A 17,389-nucleotide genomic window follows, 5' to 3' on the forward strand; every position below is an offset into this window, starting at 1 on the left:
GAACATTACAGCGCAGTACAGGCCCTTCAGCCCTCGATGTTGCGCCGACCAGTGGTACCAATCTAAAGCCCCTCTAATCTACACTATTCCAATATCATCCATATCTTTATCCAATAACCACTTGAACGCTCTCACCGTGGACGAGTCCACCACTGCTGCAGGCAGGGTATTCCACGCCCTTACTACTCTCTGAGTAAAGAATCAGGTCCTGTGTAATAGAACATAGAACATAGAACATAGAAAAACTACAGCACAAACAGGCCCTTCGGCCCACAAGTTGTGCCGAACACATCCCCACCTTCTAGATCTACCTATAACCCTCCATCCTATTACGCTCTATGTACTCATCCAGGAGTCTCTTAAAAGACCCATAGAATCATAGAAATCATAGAAACCCTACAGTGCAGAAGGAGGCCATTCGGCCCATCGAGTCTGCACCGACCACAATCCCACCCAGGCCCAACCCCCACATATTTACCCACTAATCCCTCTAACCTACGCATCTCAGGACTCTAAGGGGCAATTTTTAACCTGGCCAATCAACCTAACCCGCACATCTTTGAACTGTGGGAGGAAACCGGAGCACCCGGAGGAAACCCACGCAGACACGAGGAGAATGTGCAAACTCCACACAGACAGTGACCCGAGCTGGGAATCGAACCCAGGACCCTGGAGCTGTGAAGCAGCAGTGCTAACCACTGTGCTACCGTGCCGCCCTATTGAGTTCGCCTCCACCACCACTGACGGCAGCCAATTCCACTCGCCCACCACCCTCTGTGTGAAAAACTTACCCCTAACATCTCCCCTGTACCTACCCCCCAGCACCCTAAACCTGTGTCCTCTCGTTGCAGACATTTCCACCCTGGGAAAAAGCCTCTGAGAGTCCACCCGATCTATGCCTCTCAACATCTTATACACCTCTATTAGGTCTCCTCTCATCCTTCGTCTCTCCAAGGAGAAAAGACCGAGCTCCCTCAACCTATCCTCATAAGGCATGCCACTCAATCCAGGCAACATCCTTGTAAATCTCCTCTGCACTCTTTCAATCTTTTCCACATCCTTCCTATAGTAAGGCGACCAGAACTGAGCACAGTACTCCAAGTGGGGTCTGACGAGGGTCTTATATAGCTGTATCATTAACCCCGGACTCCTAAACTCAATCCCTCGATTGATAAAGGCCAGCACACCATACGCCTTCTTAACCACCTCCTCCACCTGCGGGGCCGATTTCAGAGTCCTATGGACCCGGACCCAAGGTCCTTCTGATCTTCTACAGTACTAAAAGTCTTTCCCTTAATATTGTACTCCTTCATCCCATTTCATCTACCAGAATGAACCACGACGCATTTATCTGGGTTGAAGTCCATCTGCCACTTGTCCGCCCAGTCTTGCATCCTATCTATGTCCCTCTGTAACTTCTGACATCCCTCCAGACCATCCACAACCCCACCAACCTTTGTGTCGTCGGCAAACTTACCAACCCATCCCTCCGCTTCCTCATCCAGGTCATTTATGAAAATGAGACAGGAATGAGACAGGAATAATTAATGATCTTACAGTTAGGGATCCTCTCAGAAAAGCGACCGCAGTGTGGTTGAATTTAAAATACAGATGGAGCGTGAGAAGGTAAAATCCAATACCAGTGTCTTGTGCTTAAACAAAGGAGACTACAATGGGATGAGGGAGGAGTTCGCTAAGGTAGACTGGGAGCAGAAACTTTATGGTGGGAAAATTGAGGAACAGTGAAGGAATTTCAAAGCGATCTTTCACATGCTCAGCAAAAGTATATACCAGTGATAAGGAAGGTCTGTAGAAAAAGAGATAATCAGCCATGGATATCTCAGGAAATAAAGAAGGGTATCAAATTGAAAGAAAATGCATGCAAAGTGGCAAAGATTAGTGGGAACCTGGAGGATTGGGAAATCTTTAAAGGTCAACAGAGAGCCACGAAAAAAGCTATAAAGAAAAGTAAGATGGATTATGAGAGTAAACTAGCTCAGAATATAAAAACAGATAGCAAAAAGTTTCTACAAATATATAAAATGAAAAAGAGTGGCTAAAGTAAACATTGGTCCTTTAGACGATGAGAAGGGGGATGTAATAACTGGAAATGAGAAAATGGCTGAGGCATTGAACAGGTATTTTGTGTCGGTCTTCACAGTGGAAGACACAAATAACAGGCCAAAAATTGATGACAGGAAGGCTATGGCAAGTGAGAACCTAGAAACTATCATTATCACGAAAGAGGTAGTGTTGGGTAAGCTAATGGGGCTAAAGGTAGACAAGTCTCCTGGTCCTGATGGAATGCATCCCAGGGCACTAAAAGAGATGGCGGGAGAAATAGCAAATGCACTAGTGGTAATTTACCAAAATTCACTGGACTCTGGGGTGGTTCCCGCAGATTGGAAAACAGCAAATGTGACACCACTGTTTAAAAAAGGAGGTAGACAAAAGGCAGGTAACTATAGGCCGGTTAGCTTAACTTCTGTAGTAGGGAAAATGCTTGAATCTATCATCAAGGAAGAAATAGCGAAACATCTGGATATAAATTGTTCCATTGTTAGACGCAGCATGGGTTCATGAAGGGCAGGTCATGTTTGACTTATTTGGAATTCTTTGAGAACATTAGATGTGCAGTGGACAATAGGGAACCTGTGGATGTGGTGTATCTGGATTTCCAGAAGACATTTGACAAGGTGCCGCACCAAAGACTGCTACATAAGATAAAGGTGCATGGTGTTACAGGTAATGTATTAGCATGGATATAGGATTGGTTAACTAACAGAAAGCAAAGAGTGGGGGTAAATGGGTGTTTTTCTGGTTGGCGATCAGTGACTAGTGGTGTGCCTCAGGGATCAGTGTTGGGACCGCAATTGTTTACGATTTACATAGATGATTTAGAGTTGGGGACCAAGTGTAGTGTGTCAAAATTTGCAGATGACACTAAGATGTGTGGCAGAGCAAAGTGTGCAGAGGATGCTCAAAGTCTGCAAAGGGATATAAATCGTCTAAGTGAGTGGGTGAAAGTCTGGCAGATGGAGTACAATGTTGGTAAATGTGAGGTCATCCATTTTGGTAGGAATAACAGCAAAATAGACTATTATTTACATGGTAAAAAATTTCAGCATGCTGCTGTGCAGAGGGACCTGGGTGTCCTTGTACAAGAATCACAAGGAGTTGGTTTGCAGGTGCAGCAGGTAATTGAGAAGGCAAATGGAATTTTGCCCTTCATTGCTAGAGGGATGGAGTTTAAAAACAGCAAGATTATGTTGCAACTGTATAAGGTGCTGAGGAGGCCTGGAGTACTGTGTACAGTTTTGGTCTCCTTACTTGAGAAAGGATATACTGGCACTGGAGGGGGTGCAGAGGAGATTCACTCGGTTGATTCCAGAGTTGAGAGGGTTGGCTTATGAGGAGAGATTGAGTCGACTGGGGCCATACTCATTGGAATTCAGAAGAATGAGGGGAGATCTTATAGAAACATATAAGATTATGAGGGGAATAGATAAGATAGAAGCAGGGAAGTTGTTTCCACTGGCGGGTGAAACTAGAACTGGGGGCATGGTCTCAGAATAAGGGGGAGCAGATTTAGGACTGAGTTGAGGAGGAACTTCTTCACACAAAGGGTTGTGAATCTGTGGAATTCTCTGCCCAGTGAAGCAGTTGAGGCTACCTCATTGAATGTTTTTAAGGCAAGGACAGATAAATTTTTGAACAGTAAAGGAATTAAGGGTTATGGTGAGTGGGCAGGTAAGTGGAGCTGAGTCCACGAAAAGATCAGCCATGATCTTATTGAATAGCGGAGCAGGCTCGAGGGGCCAGATGGCCTACTCCTGCTCCAAGTTTTTATGTTCTTATGTTCTTTCAGCCCTGTCTTCCCATGCAGTATATATTGTTGTTCCCTTTACAATTGGCATTCTTACGTATCTCTCCCGATGAACGCAAGAGGAAAAGCTTCGACAGCATGTCTTTTTTTCAGCAATACTCGAGATCTCAGTATCTGGTTAGGAACTGTAATTTACCTGAAGATGTGCCTACTTACAGCAATTGGATGTGTGCTTGGCACACCAGTTACAGGGAGCTGTATCCCAGCAACAGAATAATACGTTGTACATTATATATAAAAGAGAACAGTGACACAGCAGACCTGCCAGTTTGTTTTATTCAATAGAAAGAGGGTAACCATAACTAACACTTCCAAGATAATAAAATTCTCTGCAGCCATAAAATGTACTGGAGTAAAATACTAGAATTGTATAATTTACACTATTCAGTATTGACCAATTGTCACAGTTGGCGCCTCCATGAGCGATTTCTGTCTCTATCGAATATTCCCTGCTGCTGAAGGAAAGCAGGGATAAGGCAAGAGAACGGAATTGAGATGGAAGATCAGCCACTGTCTTACTGAATGGCAGATCTGAGGAGCAGTGCAACTACTCCTGTTCCCATTTTGTAGCTTTGCTCTTTGTTTCCATTCTTTTCAGAGAGGAGTTCAACTTCTGTTGGACAAAGATGGACATTAGAGAGGAGGAGAGTGGATTTAGAACATAAAACATAGAACATAGAACAGTACAGCACAGTACAGGCCCTTCGGCCCACGATGTTGTGCCGAACCTTTTCCGAAACCAAGATCAAGCTATCCCACTCCCTGTCATTCTGGTGTGCACCATGTGCCTATCCAATAACCGCTTGAACGTTCCTAAAGTGCCCGACTCCACTATCACAGCAGGCAGTCCATTCCACACCCCAACCACCCTCTGAGTAAAGAACCTACCTCGTATATCCCTCCTATATCTCCCACCACGAACCTTATAGTTATGCCCCCTTGTAACAGCTACATCCACCAGAGGAAATAGTCTCTGAACGTCCACTCTATCTATCCCTGTCATCATCTTATAAACCTCTATTAAGTCACCTCTCAACCTCCTCCGCTCTAAAGAGAAAAGCCCTAGCTCCCTCAACCTTTCCTCGTAAGACCTACCCTCCAAACCAGGCAGCATCCTGGTAAATCTCCTTTGCACTCTTTCCAGTGTTTCCACATCCTTCTTATAGTGAGGTGACCAGAACTGCACACAATATCCCATATGTGGTCTGACCAAGGTCCTGTACAGTTGCAGCATAACCCCACGGCTCTTAAACTCCAACCCCCTGTTCATAAAAGCTAACACACTATAGGCCTTCTTCATGGCTCTATCCACTTGAGTGGCAACCTTCAGAGATCTGTGTATATGAACCCCAAGATCTCTCTGTATCTCCACATTCCTCAGAACCCTACCTTTGACCCTGTAATCCACATTCAAATTTGTCCTACCAAAATGAATCACCTCGCACTTATCAGGGTTAAACTCCATCTGCCATTTTTCGGCCCAGCTCTGCATCCTATCAATGTCTCTTTGCAGCCTACAACAGCCCTCCACCTCATCCACTACTCCACCAATCTTGGTGTCATCAGCAAATTTACTGATCCACCCTTCAGCCCCCTCCTCCAAGTCATTGATAAAAATCACAAATAGCAGAGGACCCAGCACTGATCCTTGTGGTACACCGCTGGTAACTGGTCTCCAGTCTGAAAATTTTCCATCCACCACCACCCTCTGTCTTCTATGAGATAGCCAATTGGCCAAATTTCCCTCTATCCCACACCTCCTTACTTTCTTCATGAGCCGACCATAGGGGACCTTAACAAATGCCTTACTAAAATCCATGTAGATGACATCAACTGCTCTACCTTCATCGACACATTTAGTTACCGCCTCAAAAAATTCAATCAAATTTGTGAGGCAAGACTTACCCTTCACGAATCCGTGTTGACTATCCCGGATTAAGCTGCATCTTTCTAAATGGTCGTAAATCCTATCCCTCAGGACCTTTTCCATTAACTTACTGACCACTGAAGTAAGACTAACCGGTGTATAATTACCAGGGTCATTCCTATTTCCTTTCTTGAACAGAGGAACAACATTCTCCACTCTCCAGTCCTCTGGCACTATCCCCGTGGACAGCGAGGACCCAAAGATCAAAGCCAAAGGCTCTGCAATCTCATCCCTTGCCTCTCAAAGAATCCTAGGATATATCTCATCTGGCCCAGGGGACTTATCGACCTTCAGGTTTTTCAAAATTGCTGATACATTTTCCCTCAGAACATCTGCCTCCTCCAGGCTATCAGCCTGTATCACACTCTCATCCTCAAAAACATGGCCCCTCTCCTTGGTGAACACTGAAGAAAAGTATTCATTCATCGCCTCTTCTATCTCTTCTGACTCCATGCACAAGTTCCCACTACTGTCCTTGACCGGCCCTAACCTCACCCTGGTCATTCTTTTATTCCTCACATAAGAGTAAAAAGCCTTGGGGTTTTCCTTGATCCGACCCGCCAAGGACTTCTCATGCCCCCTCCTAGCTCTCCTAAGCCCTTTTCTCAGCTCATTCCTTGCTAACTTGTCACCCTCAATGGACCCAACTGAACCTTGTTTTCTCATCCTTACATACGCTTCCTTCTTCCTCCTGACAAGACATTCAACTTCTTTTGTGAACCATGATTCCCTCACTCGGCCATTTCCTCCCTGCCTGACAGGGACATACCTATCAAGGACACGCAGTATTTGTTTCTTGAATAAGCTCCACTTTTCATTTGTGCCTTTCCCTGACAGTTTCTGTTCCCATTTTATGCTCCCTAATTCTTGCCTAATTGCATCATAATTACCCCTCCCCCAATTATCAACCTTGCCCTGCCGTACAGCCCTATCCCTCTCCATTGCAATAACGAAAGACACCGAATTGTGGTCACTATCTCCAAAGTGCTCTCCCACAACCAAATCTAACACTTGGCCCGGTTCATTTCCCAGTACCAAATCCAATGTGGCCCCACCTCTTGTCGGACTATCCACATATTGTGTCAGGAAACCCTCCTGCACACACTGTACAAAAACTGCCCCATCCGAACTATTCGACCTATAAAGGTTCCAATCAATATTTGGAAAGTTAAAGTCACCCATGACAACTACCCTGTGACCTCCACACCTATCCATAATCTGCTTTGCAATTTCTTCCTCCACATCTCTATTACTATTTGGGGGCCTATAGAAAACTCTTAACAACGTGACCGCTCCTTTCCTATTTCTAACTTCAGCCCATATTACCTCAGTCCGCAGATCCCCCTCGAACAGCCTTTCTGCAGCCATTAAACTATCCATGATTAACAATGCTACTCCACCACCTCTTTTACCACCTTCCCTACTCTTACTGAAACATCTACACCCCGGAACTTCCAACAACCATTCCTGTCCCTGTTCTAACCATGTCTCCGTAATGGCCACAACATCGTAGTCCCAAGTACAAATCCACGCTCCAAGTTCACCTACCTTATTTCGGATGCTCCTTGCATTGAAGTAGACACACTTCAACCCACCTTCCTGTCTGCCGGTACACTCCTGCGACCTTGATATCTTCCTCAGTACCTCACTACACTCAACACTGACTTCTGGACTACAGCTCCTTTTCCCATCCCCCTGACAAATTAGTTTCAACCCCCCCCGAAGAGCTGTAGCAAATTTCCTTCCCAGGATATTGGTGCCCCTCTGGTTCAGGTGCAACCCGTCCTGTTTGTACAGGTCCCACCTTCCCCAGAATGTGTTCCAATTGTCCATGTAGCTGAAACCCTCCCTCCTACACCATCCCTGCAGCCACATGTTGATCTGCACTCTCTCCCTGTTCATTTAGACATAAATGCTGGAATTTTACTGCTTCGCCCACCTGAGGCTCGTCAGATACCCCGAGCCAATGAAGAATGCCGCTCTACAAGAATCGCCTGCCCAGATTCCGGGGCGGGTGTGCCAGTAAAATTCCAGTCAAAATCTTGGTGCTAGAAAAACTCAGCAGGTCAATGAGAAGACAGATTGCTACCTGAAAGGCCATAAATTAGGAGAGGGGAATGTGTCCATTTAGAGATGGGCAGCTTGCGGTATTCGCTACCACAGGAAGCAGTTGAGGCCAAAACATTGCAAGTTTTCAAGAAGCAGTTAGATAAAGCACTTGGGGCAAATGGTATCAAAGGATATGGGGGGAAAGCGGGATCAGGATATTGAGTTGGATGATCATAATGAATGGGAGAGCAGGCTCAAGGGGCTGAATGGCCTCCTCCCACTCCTATTTTCTATGTCTATGTTTCTATGTCTGCCAGCACCTGAGGAGAGAGAAACAGAATTAACATTTGGCCAGAATTTGACCATCCCGCCCACCATGGGAATCAGAACGAGGCCAATGGACCATGGAAAGGTCCATTGGCCTCGGGTGGGATTTTACGGTTTTGGGACAAGCGAGGCCATAAAATCCCGCCTTTCGAGTCCGATCTGACTTTTCCTCGGAATTCTGTTTCACTCAACAGACGCTGCCAGATGGCTGAGTTTTTCCAGCACTTTCTGTTTTTATTTCACATCTCCAGTATCCACAGTATTTTCACATTTAACCACTCTGGCCTCAAGTTTATTTAGCTTATCTCCACACCCATCCTGTGTTGCCCTCATGGGGAATCATGGGGAAAGTGGTGGAAAGATTCCTGAGCTGATAAACTGATCGTTGAACCGTGTTATGAACAGGGTGGCCGGCAAGTCCCGATGTTGGACTTGAACCTGGAGTTTCTGGTCCAGAGGTAGAGGCGCTATCACTGAGCCACAAGACTTCCTCTAGCCTCAATGATGGTCCACATATACAAATTGTGCTTATTATAATCCCCTTGTTACAAGTGTGGAGATGACTAAACCACAGCAAACCATGTGTCTCCATTCCAATTTTCTGTTAGTTACTAGCAATTAATTTAACAGATACTTGTTCACTGCTTAAAAAGACTCAAAATATTCCCTTTATCATTATTCTAGTCGAAATTTTTCAAAAGAAAATGTATTTGTTACTTAAAATAATCTCGAATAGCAGGTGGGTGAATCAAATTCATGCAAACCTGTCAACAATATGTTCCCATGAGTGAGAACTAACACTCCTGCTACACGTGAAATAGAGAAAGTGTGTAAGAACAGCAGAAAAGTTACACGTGTCAGGAGAGGAGAAATATTGCAGCGTGAGTGGGTGTGTGAGATAAAGTGTGTGTTACTACAGGGGGAAGGATGGATTTTGTGTGTATACGAGTGAGATGTGGAAAAAGATATTGTAATCCTGACTGAGTCAGCTGTCTTTTTGCTCCTTATCAAAATCTGATAATTCCTGGTGATAATTTCCTTCAGTTCTTTTCTGAAAGGTTGGTCTGACCCACAGCAACGGAATCTCCACCATGGGTCGGGCAAAGAGACAGGACCTGAATCCGCCCCGACAAGAATGGAGATTGATACAAATTTTATCCACACAATCTGTCTAGTCATGTGAGAACCCCCTCCCCGCTGCTGCCCCAGGAATCCCAATTGGTGTATCAACATACACTTTACATACATGTTGTATATACCCTGGAGCCTTGGAGAGTGATGGTTCCTACCATCATACGGCTGACCAGGAATCGCTCCCATTCTTACCACCTGCCACTGGAGTCTGTTGGAAGGATTTACAAGTTGATACTCAACTAGTTTTTTGAAGCTTATTTATTATTGTCACAAGTAGGCTTATATTAACAGTGCAATGAAGCTACTGTGAAAATCCCCTAGTTACCACACTCCGGTGCCTGTTCGGGTGCACTGAGGGAGAATTTAGCACGGCCAATGCATCTAACCAGCACGGCTTTCGAACTGTGGGAGGAAACCGGAGCACCCGGAGGAAACCCACGCAGACACGGAGAGAATGTGCAGACTCCGCACAGACAGTCACCCAAGCCAGGAATCAAACCCAGGTCCCTGGCATTGTGAGGCAGTAGTGCTAACCACTGTGCCACCGTGCCACCCCATGTGGCCTAGTTTGGCCACATTGAGATCACAGCTTCCATGGCCATCAAGCCTTGGGGTGGGATTTGAACCCAGAGTTTCTCCTCTGAGGCAGGGACGCTAACCATTGCATCACAAGATCTCCTACAATAAATGTCATTAAAAGTTATCGGACTATGTTATGGGGATACATTTCCATAGATAATTCCGGACGTTTGGATATTAAAATCTGTTGAATTGTTATCCGGCATTTTTTGATGAAGTCACTGAAACCTGAGTGATTCAGTGGTTTGCTATATATTCTATAGGGATGATAGTCACAAAGCATTTATAATAATCTTGAATAAATGTATTGACATAATTCCTTCAGGTTGAATGCTTTGCGAGTAAATAATACTGTATGAATTCTTAAGCACAGTGTGTGCACATTTGAGGCTCACACTGCGTCAAATAATATATCGAACCACTTTGCAGAATTAGACTTCAAGTAACAAATAGGAAATTTTGTTGGGAGAAAAAAAGGCCAAAACACGAGAATCAGTGTGTTTATATATAATTCAGAGAGACAGGTGGCAATAAGCTGGAGGTGAAAGTAATATCTACTCTGAAGGATAGTGATAGCACTATGAAGAAAAATGACCAAGAACTCAGAGATTGTGCCCTCATGCTTGTAACGTTCTCGCTGTTCCAAAGCAATTCTTACCAAATACTAATGATGGAAAAACCAGCAACTAAACTGAGTGGGCAAAAGCATTATCTATATATGTAATAAAAACAGAAAGTGCTGAAAATACATCACAACCGATCAGCATTTGAAAGTGAAAGTTGGATTAATGTCTTGTGTGTAAAGTCCTTCATCAATTTAGCAGCAGCTGAATCTCAATATTGCCCTATCAATCTGTTATATTGGAAAGGCAGGACATGGATTTTTATTTCCAGTTGGGTTGCCAGAGTTCCTTGACAGAAGGAACTGTGATGAAGAGCCATACCCAAGATATCACCTTCCCCTCTGTTTGAGGTACAGACCAACCTGTACATTTCTAGTATGTTCTGGTTTTATTCTGAGTTTTCAACATTCATCATTCTTTCTTTTGATTGTTACCAACTCCAGTAACTTGCAATTATAGAGTGCTTCTAACAGAGTAAAACGCCCAAAGGCACTTCACTGAGTTAGCAAAGAAAATGTGTCACCGAGACACCCAAGGACACTTTTAGGTCAGATCTTTAACAACGAGGTAAGTATTCATACATGGAGTTCCAGGAAAAATGGGCATGGATTTGAAAAGTAACACTACATTCAAGAACTTTGGAGATTGTCAGAGGATACAGCAGGATATAGATCATCTGGAGACCTGGACCGAGAGATGCCAGGTGGAATTTAACCCGTACAAATGTGAGGTGATGCGATTTGGAAGGTCTACTGCAGAAGGAAGTTCAAGAGTAAATGGTAGAGCCCTTGGAAATATTAGCATACAGAGGGATCTTGGCATGCAGATTCACAGTTCCCTTAAGGTGGCAACTCAGGTGGACAAGGTGGTCAAAAAGGCGTATGGCATGCTGGCCTTCATCAGTCGGGGCATTGAGTATAGGAATTGGAAAATCATGTTGCAGCTGTATAAGACTTTGGTTAGGCTGCATTTGGACTATTGTGTTTCATTCTGGTCGCCACACTACCGAAAAGACCTTGATGCATTGGAAAGGGTGCAGAAGAGATTTACCAAGATGTTGCCTGATTTGGAGGATATGGACTATGAAGAAAGGTTGAACAAACTTGGATTGTTTTCACTGGAGCATGGAAGGATGAGGGTGGACCTGATAGAGGTTTACAAGATTATGACAAGCTTAGATAGAGTGGATAGTCACAGTCTTTTTCCCAGGGTCGAAGGGTCAATTACTCTGGGGCATAGGTTGAAAGTGAGAGGAGGGAAGTTTAAACGAGATGTAAGGGGCAAGTTTTTCACACAGAGGGTGGTGAATACCTGGAACGCGTTGCCAGAGGGGGTGGTGGAAGCAGGTTCTATAACAACGTTCAAGAGGCATCTGGATAGATACATGAATAGGCAGGGAATAGAGGGATGTGGAGCACGTAGAGGCAAGAAAATATTAGATTAGAGAGGCATCTGTCTCGGCACAGACTCGGAGGGCCACAGGGCCTGTTCCTGTGCTGTACTGTTCTTTATAATAGAGAGTTTAGGGATGGATGGCTCTTTTCATGGACAAAGGTGGCAATTTTCTTTTGAGAAGGAGAGAGAGGTAGAGAGGAGGAAGTCTGGGAGGAATTCCAGAGTTGAGGGTCCAAGACATGGCCACCAATAATGGAGCGATTAAAATTGGGGTGTTCGAGAGGTTGGAGTTGGAGGAGCATGGAGATTTTGAAAGGTTGGAGAAGATTACAGAGATAGGCAAGGTGATGGAGGGATTAAAAACAAGGATGAGAATTTTGAAATTAAAGAGCCAACCTGGGTCACCAAGCTGAAGGTAAACAGGAGTTAGTGCGAGTGAGGACTTGGCAGCAGAGATAGTTCTTATCATCCTGTACAGGAAGTCAGACAAATAATCTGTAAAATCAGATACTTTGGAGTGTTGGGAGAGGTAGTGAGGTTGCATTTTGTCAGTTTAGATGTGAAGACTAATGAAGGGGAGTTGGTGACAGAGTGGTATTGTCACTGGACGAGTAATCTAGAGACCCAGGACAAGACCTGCAGCCCCGGGTTCGAATCCCACCACGGCGGATGGTGAAATTTGAATTTAATAAAATTCTGGAATTATGAATCTACTGATGGCCATGAAATCATTGTTGATTGTTGGAAAAACCCATGTGCCTCATTACTGTCCTTTAGGGAAGGAAATCTACCATCCTCACCTGGTCTGACCAAGATGCGACTCCAGATCCATAGCAATGGTTGATTCTCAAATACCTTCTGAAATGGAGGGCAGTTAAGGATGGGCAATAAATGCTGGCCCTGCCAGCGATGCCACATCCCATAAATGAATTTTAAAAATGTTGTGTTTTTAGATAATGATGACACCAAGGGACAGCACGTGGAGGAGAACTAAGATGCAATCAAACCTGGGTCTTTGAGGGAGACCAGGATAATGCTGCAGGAGCTTGGTGAGAATGGAACCAGGTGAGATGAGTCTCACCCAGCTGGAGGACAATGGAGAGGTCATGGAGGAGGATGGTGTGGTTAAACCATGCCAAAGGCTGTGCCACAGTCGCACAGGATGTCATTTGTGACTTTGATAAGAGCAGTTTGAGTATGTGGCAAGGATAGAAAGCCGGTTGGATGGACTCAAACATGGAGTTCCAGGAAAACTGGGAATGGAGTTAGAAAGTGGTTCTTTCCAGGGACAAAGGGGCAATTCTTTTTCGGGAGAGAAGTGCAACAGCACAGCAAAGAGAGAGGGATAGTACCTGAGGACAGCGAATTACTGTCAATATCAATGAATACTGAAAAACAGGAAAGGAAGTTAGTTGGTCAGTAGTTTAGTGAGGAGGGGGGCCGAAGGAGAAAGAGGTGAGTTTCGTGGATAAGATGAGATTCAAGCGGCATGAGAGGAGATTGGAGGGAAACTAGAGAAAGATTACATTTCTAGCTTTGACAGAAGGAAACTTTAGAGGAAATTTGGCCTGGAATAATAGTGGAAGGGTGGACTGTGACAATCAGCCAATCTTATGTCCGCAATCGGAGTCCATAGGCTTCTCACATTTGTGGAGGTGAAGGAGATGGGGGAGGGGCTTAAGATGACAATTTGTAGTGGAGGAAAGAAATAATGGAGTTACTTTGCATTCCAGGATGATCCAGGATTAATGAACAGTTTTGGGACAGCGGGGTAGAATTTTATGTTCCTCCACTGAGGAGGTTTGAAGGTGGAGTCTTCCTCGACTGGCCTTTCCACCAAACCCCTACCTGCCCCGACCTCCCCAAAGTTTTAGGTTGGCACAGGTGAAGTGTAGGCCAGCCTGCCCACCCTTCCCTAATTGAAGTTCTAAAAGTGGCAAACTAATGAGCATTTGAGGGCTGATCCAGCCCAGCCTCCATTTTCAGGCTTGCAGGAGGGGTTGAAGGACAGAGGGGAAGCACAGAAAGTCACCCTGCGATGGCCTTGGGCGGGAAGGGGGAACGGTACCTACATCCACAAGGTCTGGTGCTCTTTCCCAGTGAGGCCTCTTCACCAATACCCCCTGTCCCTTCTGTCCAACCCCCAAGACACATTTCCCCTCCTCTCTGGCAGACCCCGACACTTACCTGGTGCTGGACTCTGGGAATTGCTGCAGTCCAGTCCTGTCCATCACAGCTACTGGCGTGCTACATCTTCCCCTTACCACTGGGACAGTCGGACAAAGGAGGAGAAGTATTTGGAGAGGAGAAGGAGATTGTAGATGAGAGAATTATACTAGGAAGCCATCGGACAAGTCCTTATCTGGAATAAATATAATAACGATGTATACTGTCAAGGACAGTAGTGGGAACTTGTGTATGGAGTCAGTAGAGATAGGCGAGGTGATGAATGAATACTTTTCTTCAGTGTTCACCAAGGAGAGGGGCCATGTTTTTGAGGAAGAGAAGGTGTTACAGGCTAATAGGCTGGAGGAAATAGATGTTCGGAGGGAGGATGTCCTGGCAGTTTTGAATAAACTGAAGGTTGATAAGTCCCCTGGGCCTGATGAAATGTATCCTAGGATTCTTTGGGAGGCAAGGGATGAGATTGCAGAGCCTTTGGCTTTGATCTTTGGGTCCTCGCTGTCCACGGGGATGGTGCCAGAGGACTGGAGAATGGCGAATGTTGTTCCTCTGTTTAAGAAAGGGAATAGAAATGACCCTGGTAATTATAGACCGGTTAGTCTTACTTCGGTGGTTGGTAAATTGATGGAAAAGGTCCTCAGAGATGGTATTTACGACCATTTAGAAAGATGCGGATTAATCCGGGATAGTCAGCACGGATTTGAGAAGGGCAAGTCGTGCCTCACAAATTTGATAGAATTTTTTGAGGAGGTAACTAAGTGTGTTGATGAAGGTAGGGCAGTTGATGTCATATACATGGATTTTAGTAAGGCGTTTGATAAGGTCCCCCATGGTCGGCTTATGATGAAAGTGAGGAGGTGTGGGATAGAGGGAAAGTTGGCCGATTGGATAGGTAACTGGCTGTCTGATCGAAGACAGAGGGTGGTGGGGGTCGATGGAAAATTTTCGGATTGGAGGCAGGTTGCTAGCGGAGTGCCGCAGGGATCAGTGCTTGGTCCTCTGCTCTTTGTGATTTTTATTAATGACTTAGAGGAGGGGGCTGAAGGGTGGATCAGTAAATTTGCTGATGACACCAAGATTGGTGGAGTAGTGGATGAGGTGGAGGGCTGTTGTAGGCTGCAAAGAGACATAGGTAGGATGCAAAGCTGGGCTGAAAAATGGCAAATGGAGTTTAACCCTGATAAATGTGAGGTGATTCATTTTGGTAGGACTAATTTAAATGTGGATTACAGGGTCAAAGGTAGGGTTCTGAAGACTGTGGAGGAACAGAGAGATCTTGGGGTCCATATCCACAGATCTCTAAAGGTTGCCACTCAAGTGGATAGAGCTGTAAAGAAGGCCTATAGTGTGTTAGCTTTTATTAACATGGGGTTGGAGTTTCAGAGCCATGGGGTTATGCTGCAACTGTACAGGACCTTGGTGAGACCACATTTGGAATATTGTGTGCAGTTCTGGTCACCTCACTATAAGAAGGATGTGGAAGCGCTGGAAAGAGTGCAGAGGAGATTTACCAGAATGCTGCCTGGTTTGGAGGGTAGGTCTTATGAGGAAAGGTTGAGGGAGCTAGGGCTGTTCTCTCTGGAGCGGAGGAGGCTGAGGGGAGACTTAATAGAGGTTTATAAAATGATGAAGGGGATAGATAGAGTGAACGTTCAAAGACTATTTCCTCGGGTGGATGGAGCTATTACAAGGGGGCATAACTATAGGGTTCGTGGTGGAAGATACAGGAAGGATATCAGAGGTAGGTTCTTTACGCAGAGAGTGGTTGGGGTGTGGAATGGACTGCCTGCAGTGATAGTGGAGTCAGACACTTTAGGAACATTTAAGCGGTTATTGGATAGGCACATGGAGCACACCAGGATGATAGGGAGTGGGATAGCTTGATCTTGGTTTCAGATAAAGCTCGGCACAACATCGTGGGCCGAAGGGCCTGTTCTGTGCTGTACTGTTCTATGTCCTATGTTTGCCACAGGGATTGAATAGAAACCATCAATTTATCAAAGTTGGACACATCCATTTGTTGGCCAAAGTAAAGCATGTTCTGGATACCCCTGATAGGGTGACAGTACCACATTATTGCACATTAACTTTGAGCAGCTGGGGGTAGATATTTATTTCACGCAAAGTGTTTCCTCTGTTTAATAGTGGTCATGACTCAGGCTCTTTAATTGTTTTGCACCATTAATTGTGTCGGAATTAAATCAAATTTTCATTCCAAAGATTGAACTGCAGAGCATATTAGAAGAAAGATATATTGCACAATCACAGTATTCCATTGTTTGACATCGCTCTCCATACGCTCTTCTTTCTAAACTTCTCATCCATCTTCCCAGTTCTCGCATCTACTTCATCAGGTACCGACTGCCACAGTGACCACCCCGTTATAAAAGATTAATTACCGCATCTTGAATAATGGATTTGTGATATTGTGAGGTGCAGCAGGTGTGCAGGCGATCTATGAGCAAGGTGCATCTGTTGTTTGAACACCACCTTGAAAGCAAAATCAGCTTTTACAACAACCCAACCATAGATAAGAGGAATGGTGCTTTCAGAAGCCAAAATTGGGGAGATGTGAAGTGTATGTAAAAATGTTACATCTTCAGATAAAGTGGAAATGTAGATAATCAAAATAATGGTTTTCAAGAAAGCTCTCTGGGCTGTTACAAACCAAACAGCTGAGGAATACTTTGAAAATAGGGAATTTTAACAAACAGACATGGCCCTTTGGGTGCCTAGTAATGATGCTATTCCATAAGTTGGTAGGGTTTGACAGATCAAAGTGTAGTTAGGGAAGCACTAGTCTATGGAGGATTGGTGGTGCCGTGCAGGTCAAGGTTTGTGGATCATGAAACTACAGACAAACATTTGAACATTTCAGAACACTGTGTTTGGGTCAAACTAACACGATTCACATAGATACCTACAGAGATCAAAGTGAAGGATTTAGAACTGGGAGTAGCATTGCCTGAATTTTTAATATAAAATGACATGTGTGAGGAGCATTAGTTGAATTAGTTTTATCAGTCAAATTGAACGGGGTATTCCAAAAGTAAAATATCGGAGCAGTTGAATGTAACATCAAATCAGTCAAACTTGCATTGACTTCACAAAGCCTTCTTATGAAGGTACAGTTTGGAATCTGAAGAAGTTTAAGATGAAGGCCACCTAAGTATCAAAATGTGGCAGAAGGTTAAAGCTTATTTATTAGTCACAAATAAGGCTTACATTAACGCTGCAATGAAGTTACTGTGAAATTCCCCGAGTCACCACATTTTGACACCTGTT

The sequence above is a fragment of the Mustelus asterias genome, chromosome 19 (genome assembly GCF_964213995.1).
Source record: "Mustelus asterias chromosome 19, sMusAst1.hap1.1, whole genome shotgun sequence".
In the NCBI taxonomy this organism is placed as follows: Eukaryota; Metazoa; Chordata; class Chondrichthyes; order Carcharhiniformes; family Triakidae; genus Mustelus; species Mustelus asterias.